Genomic DNA, 8435 nt, shown 5'->3' on the forward strand with positions numbered 1-8435 from the left:
TAGGCTAAAGGCATCTGTTCATTCCTACAGACATCCCTTCATGGTGAGTGAATAAAGGAATGATGTCAAGTGACATTATGGATCGATCACAGCCAACTCTTAATAAACCAAGAAGCACACTTCATATACACACATGGAGAGAGCAAAAGCAATCAGAAGTAGATGCATCCTTAGAGCATGGTCGAGCAGCTCTCCAAAAATATTACAAAATAAATAAAGAAGAGTGATAGTCTCCCTCCAGAGAACACCCAAGGCCAGGGTAGCTAAGAAAAATGGTCGTCAATGCTGTTCATCCCCTTCGGTAAACTGGAATCCATGTTGCAAACTTCTCTGCCCTATAATTTGTGACTCTCAAGACGTCTGAATCAACACTCACAGTAAATGTCTTTTAGAGTCAAGAATCCCTAGAAAAAGTTATTGTGCAGATGCTGAAATAACTCATTTACACAAAACATGACACTTCCGTCACTATGTGGAGACTTTATAGTTTTACTTTTGCTCCCTGAGCATCAGGGAGATGGCAAAAATCTGCAAGTGGGTCTGTCTGACTAAACTGGAATATTGGGAAGAAACGTGAGTCAGTTCACTTCTAGGTGTGATCAATAACACGATTCCAATGTCCAGTTTGATCTACCTTTAAGAAGAAATATTCGATTCAGTGGCCCTCCAACTTGAAGCTACTTCAGAATGTTAGACAGTAACAAGCTGCCTGATTTCCTGGAGGATTCTGATCCAGATGGCCTGTTGGGGCTTAATAATCTGCTTTTTAAATAAGCAGGGAACTCTGCTCAGTACTCTGTAATAACCTAAATGGGAGAAGAATTTGAAAAAGAATAGATACATGTATATCTATGAAATGGGAATACCAGACCACCTTACCTTCCTCCTGCAAAACCTATATGCAGGTCAAGAAGCAACAGTTAAAACTGGACATGGAACAACAGACTGGTTCAAAATTGGGAAAGGAGTACATCAAGGCTGTATATTGTCACCCTGCTTATTTAACTTATATGCAGAGTACATCATGCAAAATGCCAGGCTGGATGAAGCACAAGCTGGAATCAAGATTGCCAGAAGAAATATCAATAACCTCAGATATGCAGATGACATAATGGCAGAAAGCAAAGAACTAAAGAGCCTCTTGATGAAGGTAAAAGAGGAGAGTGAAAAAAGCTGGCTTAAAACTCAACATTCAAAAAACTAAGATCATGGCATCTGGTCCCATCACTTCATGGCAAATAGATGGGGAAACAATGGAAACAGTAACAGACTTTATTTTCTTGGGCTCCAAAATCACTACAGATGGTGACTGCAGCCATGAAATTGAAAGACACTTGCTCCTTGGAAGAAAAGCTATGACAAACTTAGACAGTGTATTAAAAAGCAGAGACATTACTTTGCCAACAAAGTTCAGTATAGTCAAAGCTATGATTTTTCCAGTAGTCGTGTATGATGTGAGAGTTGGATCATAAAGAAGGATGAGTGCCAAAGAATTGATGCTTTTGAACTGTGGTGTTGGAGAAGACTCTTGAGAGTCCCTTGGACAACAAGGAGATCAAACCAGTAATCCTAAAGGAAGTCAACCCTGAATATTCATTGGAAGGAGTGATGCTGAAACTGAAGCTCCAATACTTTGACCACCTGATAAGGAGAACTGACTCATTGGAAAAAGCCCTGATAACTGGGAAAGAAAGGAGGAGAAGGGGATGACAGAGGACAAGATGGTTGGATGGCATCACTGACTCAATGCACATGAGTTTGAGCAAGCTCCAGGAGCTGGTGAAGGACAGGGAAGCCTGACATGCTACAGTCCATGGGGTCGCAAAGAGTCGGAAACAACTGAGTGACTGAGCAACAACAGCATCTATATGTATAAGTGAATCACTTCGCTGTATACCTGAAACTAAGAGAACATTGTTAATCATCTATACTCCAATGTAAAATTTAAAAAGCATTTTTAATAAAAGACCCCCCCAAAAAGGAAGTTTTAGATACGTTGATTTGAAGGAGAGGCGGGAGTTGGTCCTAACTATTAACACCCCCCCTCACTTTGGAAAGGAGTTTGAGGCATTCCATCCCAGGGATAAATAGCAAAGCTGCTGAAGATTTTGTCTTTTAATCTACCTTGAACATCACTTCCCATGATCCCTTCCAAGAACGAACAGGCAGCTAGAGATAGTGATAGTCTGTAGCACAGATGTGTGACTATGTCTCATGGGTTATCATTGAGGGCTTCCCAGGGAAGGAATGCATGGTTTCATAGCTACTGTTTCCAGACAAGACTTGCACATTACAGAGGGATAAAGATGAAGTGAGTGGAAAGCAAGGATGTGGGTGACCAGCTTCTAGTGTGGGTCAGAGCCCCTAATACTGACCACTGGTTCCTTCTGTGAGAAGCACTCTCATGGTACCCAACAAGCCTAGGAGAAACAAAGATGGGTAAGATGCAGTTCCTTAAGGTACAGAACTTATTTACATTAGTTTCTTCATGATGCTTCTCCTGACCAGTCTGAGAGCACATAAACCATAACCTTCAATTTCCTCCTCTATGGCATTTCTTACTTATATGACTTTAATCTTTCAAGGGAGTTTCCCTGGTGGCTCAGTGGTAAAGAATCCACCTGCCAATGCAGGAGACATGGGTTCAGTCCCTGGGTTGGGAAGATCCCCTGGAGAAGGGCATGGCAACCCACTCCAGTATTCTTGCCTGGGAAATCCCATGGACAGAGGAGCCTGGCAGGCTACAGTCCATGGGGTCACAAAGGATCGGACACAGCAACTAAACAACAACAGTCTTGTAAGAGAGGGAGGATGGGTAGGATCACAGTTTGGGATCCAGTGTGCTTGAGTTGCGATCTTAGCCCATTTGCTCACTACTTTTATAAGCTTGGCCTAGTCTTGTCACCTCTGCGTGCCTCACTTTCGTCAACAATAAAGTGGGAACAATGGTAGTATATATTGTGTAGGTTGGTCACAATGATTGAGATAATACATTTAAAGCCCTAAGCACTTATCTCACTTAATCATTGTGACCAGCCTACACAAAGTGAGCCTTCCAAAAGTATTAGCTCTTATGGTTATAGCAGCCCAATCAGAACTCTTATTATGGAATATAAGATTTGTTTTGTGTGTGTGTGTGTGTGTGTTTTCATTTATTTTTATTAGTTGGAGGCTAATTACTTTACAATATTGTAGTGGTTTTTGCCATACATTGATATGAATCAGCCATGGATAACATGTGTTCCCCATCTTGAACCCCCTTCCCACCTCCCTCCCCATCCCATCCGTCTGGGTCATCCCAGTGGAATGTAAGCTTTATAAACAGCATTTTAATAAATAAGCAATGTAAAATCAACCACATTCTCTATTTAAAAAATACCAGACAACAGCAGAGGACAGACTATTTTTCCAAAGCGCCTCAGTCAAGATTGCAAAGACCTCATTTCCAAAAACTTCAGGAAATCTGTAGGGTCCAGTTGTTCACATGCATTGGCCCAGTGGCCAATGAGTATGTTTATCTCCGATGAGTCATTGACCCTGCCAACGTGAAGGAAAAGGATCAGGTCACTGAAAGAAAACTGAGATGAAATTATTTTTTAGAGCAGTGCAAATAAGCATGAACAACTTTAGATCCAGTACTTTCTATTTTCTTCAGCAAACCTTGAGAGAGCCTGTGGACATGTGTTTGAGAAGTTCTGTTCCAAGAACTTTGAACAGTAATTTCAAGTCCAGCATGAAAAGAGTTTTCATTTAGTCCCCTTCAAGATGGTTGCCAGAACGGTCAGCAGAGAGCTCTTTGGAACATGAACATCTAAGCATTGCTTTCACATTCGAGTTCACATATATTCTAAGTACATGATTGAGAAACCAAAGAACCGGCTCTCAGAGAAAGTGATGAGAGGGGGGAAAGAGTCATGAGACCCTGTCACTGCAAAATCATCAGGTTGTGCTTCTCTTTTTGCTCTGCCTTAGAGAAATCAGGGGTGTCAGGAGGAAGACTCTTTGACCCAAAGAAGAAAACAAAACCAGGGGAATTCTTATCAAATCTCACCCTGTGAGCAGGTTGACCAGACTCTCCCGTTGGTGCTTACCATGGGCAGAAGCAACTCACCAGCTAAGAAGAGGCAAAAGAAATAAAAAGTCTGAGGCCCTAAACTGGCTTCAGATTGTGGGCTTAGATCTTTAGATCAGGGTTTCTCACCCTCGCAGTATTGACATTTAGGGCCAGATCATTCTTGGTGGGGGGTGCTCTCCTGGGCATGGTAGGCTGTTGAGCAGCGCCCCTGATGTCTCCCCACTACATACTAGTAGAACCTACCCCTCCTCTGCAGTTGTGAGGGTCACAAATGCCTCCAGTTGGTGACTGGGGTCCCCTGGAAGGCAGGATGATCCCCACCCCAGTTGAGAACCACTGCTTTAGATCTGACCCAGATGAGAGAAATTTGAGCAGTGGTCCCCTAATGATCTGTAGGAAAAACCAGTTGTGAAAAAATTTCCCATCCATTGTGAACCAATATATTTTGAAACACAATAAAAATTAATCACTGTAAAAAAGTGAAGTAACAAAAGAACATAAAATAGAAAGCAATTTGTTATGGTTAGGTTCAAATGAGATAAAATAACTCTGTAAAGTTCACAGACAGGTTTCCCAGTTCTTATTCTCCCTTTCTGTACTCATTTCTGTGATTCATTCATTGGTTCATTAATTCAACATGCATTTGTTCAACACCCCCACAGTGTACCAGGCTTTGGACTGGGGACTGGGGATCGAAGATGAGTGAGGAAGAGATTCCACCCCTGAGGGGAGGGTGTGGCATCCAGAGAACCTTCCTGGAGGAAGTGATACCCAGCAGGTCCCAAGACAGGAGTAACAATTGACAGGAAGAAGCAGAGCGGGCAGAGTGTGAATTTCAGGCAGAGGGTACTGTGTGTAAGGCAGTCAGCACTTAGTCACGACCCTTCCAGGGAACTGAAAGTAAAATATGACTGGAGCTGAGAGAAGAAGGGGAAAAGGCAAAAAGATGATGCCGTAGAAGTAGAGCAAGGGTCAGATCATGAAGTCCTGGTCGGCCCTTGCTATGCCAGCTCCGGTGCCTGGGACAAGCACTAGTATCAACTGGGGAACTTGTTGGAAATGCAGACTTTCTGGCCCTACCCCTAGATCTGCTGAATCAGGGTCTGTTCTGAGACTTAGGAAGGCTGGATTGTTTATGGTGCTTTTATCCTGAGCGATACAGGAAAAGATTACAAGGTTTTTTGTTACCTGTATCCCTCAGGATAAAGGCATGGGCCTTCCCTGGTGGCTCAGATGATAAAGGATCTGCCTGCAATGCAGGAGATGCAGGTTAGATCCCTGGGTCAGGAAGATCCCCTGGAGGAGGAAATGGCAACTCATTCCAGTGTTCTTGCCTGGGAAATCCCGTGGACAGAGGAGCCTGGAGGGCTACAGTCCATGGGGTCACAAAGAGTCGTACACAACTGAGCGACTAACACTAATCTTGTGGGGTGCAGATAACCATTACAAGGGTTTTAGGCACTGGAGGTTGGCTAAGCTGGTATCCCTAGGCACTGCCTTTGTCGCAGGTACCACAGGTAGATGTGCACGGAGCTCAGTATCGACTTTCCCAGACTCCTTTGTGGCTGGAGGAAGGGTAGAGCCCCTCACTGGAGATGCACTGTAGTAATGTTTGAGAAAACTACTGTTTCCCAGATGAAAATAAAACATGTGGCCGGCAGCTCTCTTGGCTGTTTCTTTCTGCCTTGAATGAGGCTGTGTTCCCTGGGCTGAAAGCACTCCTGTGACTAGCCCAGAATGGCATATCATTAATGTATCAGTCAGTGTTGTGTCTGTACATACACGAAATCCAAAACAATATTTGCTTAAACAAGATAAATACATTCACCACTGTCACAGAGAAAATTCAGCAATGTGCAGTCTAGGCTAGTATGCAGTTCCTGCCCATAAAACCCCAGGAATTCTGTTTTCTCTCTTTGTCCTTTTCACTGCTTGACTTCTATCATCATGATATTTGCTGAACTTCCACCCATCACAACTGCCCCCCAGGTCAATGGACTAGTTCTTAATTTGCCAGGAGTCACCCTTGAAGTCTCACATCATACTCCTACATAAAGTTCAGTGATTAGGACTATGTTACATATTTGCACTTTGCTGTGAAGGACACCTGGTGATGTATTTATTTATTTGGACTGTGCTGGGTCTTCATTGCTGCTCAGGCTTTTCTCTAGTTGCAGCAAGTGGGGGCTACTCTCTAGTTGTGATGAGCAGGCCCCTCATTGTGGGAGCTTCTCTCATTGCGGGGCACGAGCCTGTTGCTCTGCAGCGTGTGGAATCTTCCTGTCCCAGGGATCGAACCTGTGCCCCCTGCATTGGCAGGCAGATTTTTAACCTCTGGACCACTAGGAAAGTCCTAGGTGATTTATTAATATTTGTTTTTCTGGGTGGCCATGTACGAAACTAAAGACTAGAACTCCATGACAGAGTAAGAGGGAGGAAAAAGATGCTTGATAGCCATATCTCTGTGGAAAATTCCATCACAGTCAGGTTTGTATTTCAGGAAGATGATTCAGATAGCAGTGTGGAGGGCAGGTTCTAGAGAAAGAAGACTGAAGGTAGGCAGACCAGTGGGTGAGGCAGTGGAATACTCAAAGACAGGGGTGTGACAAACTGCTGCTGCTGCTGCTAAGTCGCTTCAGTCGTGTCCAACTCTGTGTGACCCCATAGACGGCAGCCCACCAGGCTCCCCCGTCCCTGGGATTCTCCAGGCAAGAACACTGGAGTGGGTTGCCATTTCCTTCTCCAATGCATGGAAGTGGAAAGTGAAAGTGAAGTCGCTCAGTCGTGTCCACTCTTCACAACCCCATGGACTGCAGCCTACCAGGCTCCTCCGTCCATGGGATTTTCCAGGCAAGAGTACTGGAGCGGGGTGCCATTGCCTTCTCTGGACAAACTACTGACCATAAGCTGAATTTGGCCTCCTGCTTGTTTTAAAGTTTCATTGTAGCAGAGTGAGGTCACACACTTAGATATTGTCTGTGGCTGTGTGGAGGGGGAGCAGTCATTGTTTCTGTGTATCCTTCTGATTTCTTGGCTGGGAACCTTGTCATCAAAGATACTTTAATAACATCTATACTTCCAGTATACATGGGAGAGACCCAGAAAAACTGAGAAAAACTCCCCCAAATGGCACAAGCCAACGCTTTAGGTGTCTTCTATTTGGTTAAAGACAAAACACAGATGTTGGAGAGGGGGGCAAACCAGTTATGGAAGGTTAGCAGGAAATGAAGCATGGTGAACAAAGGTCAGGTTAAGTGGATTCAAGTGAGTGCCTTCTTCACGGAGGAGAGTTTGTGGAGATTTTGTCATCCTTCTCTTCCTGGTGCAAGAGGGAGACAAATGGAGATTTCCTTTATAAATGGGAATGTTCTTTACTTGTAAAGCCACGTTACAAGAGTAGCTTCTGTGATGTTTGCACAGAATGTCCTGTGTCTGCTGATTATTTTAGGCCTCAAAAATGCCCAGCTTAAAATAATCCTCGGGCCCAAGAGGCCCATTTTGGGGCAGCATATCCTGCTCCCCTTCAGCTGCTTTCTCTGTTTCCTCTCAGTGTTGAGTAGTTTCAACAGAGGCCGTGGGAACTTACCCTAAACTTTCATCATCTGGCCTTTGACAGACAAACTTTGCCGAGTCTTGCTCTAGAGGAGTATCATGTAGAGCTGGAGAAAGTGAACATCCTCCAGAAGTCATCAGGGAGGTGTAAAGAGTGGGTGAGAGTTGGATGTGGGGAATCAGAGGCAGACTGGAGCTCTTCCTGGAGTAGGCAGAATATTCTGGAAATCTTAAACCATACCCAGATCACTGACCTAGCAAATGCAAGTTTACAGGTATGGGTACTTCTGAGACTTCATGTGTATCATTATTTATGCTCCATTAACTAAGGAAACAAAATAGTAATTCAGGTTTTGAGATCTTGGCTATAATGAATAAAAAATGAAAGGGCACTTGTGCTTGTTTGAAAAGGAAAGAGAACAGCCGTGGAAACACGGAGTGTCTACAACACGTCAGAGTCTGTGCTAGAGTTGTGTTTATGCTGCTTGTTAATACCAGTGACAGCTCTTTTTCATTGGAGTTTTTGATGATTGACAGTTAACGTTTTTGAATGTCATTTTTAAAGTGTCAAAAAATTATTTAACTAACATAAGTCAAAATTTGTTTTTGTTTTGTCTTTATTCTTTGTCACTGTATGATCTTTGCCTCATTTTGGGTTCTGTTAAAAAAGTAAAACTCATCTGAGTAAATTTGAAAGATCTTTTGGCTTTATTCAGGTATTCATGAAGGGCAGCACCCACTCTATCAGGAAGAAAGAAGCTCTGAGGAGCTGTACTGAGCGAAGACTTTTCACTTAGGCAGAAGGCAG

The sequence above is a fragment of the Odocoileus virginianus genome, unplaced genomic scaffold, assembly GCF_023699985.2.
Source record: "Odocoileus virginianus isolate 20LAN1187 ecotype Illinois unplaced genomic scaffold, Ovbor_1.2 Unplaced_Scaffold_6, whole genome shotgun sequence".
Lineage (NCBI taxonomy): Eukaryota > Metazoa > Chordata > Mammalia > Artiodactyla > Cervidae > Odocoileus > Odocoileus virginianus.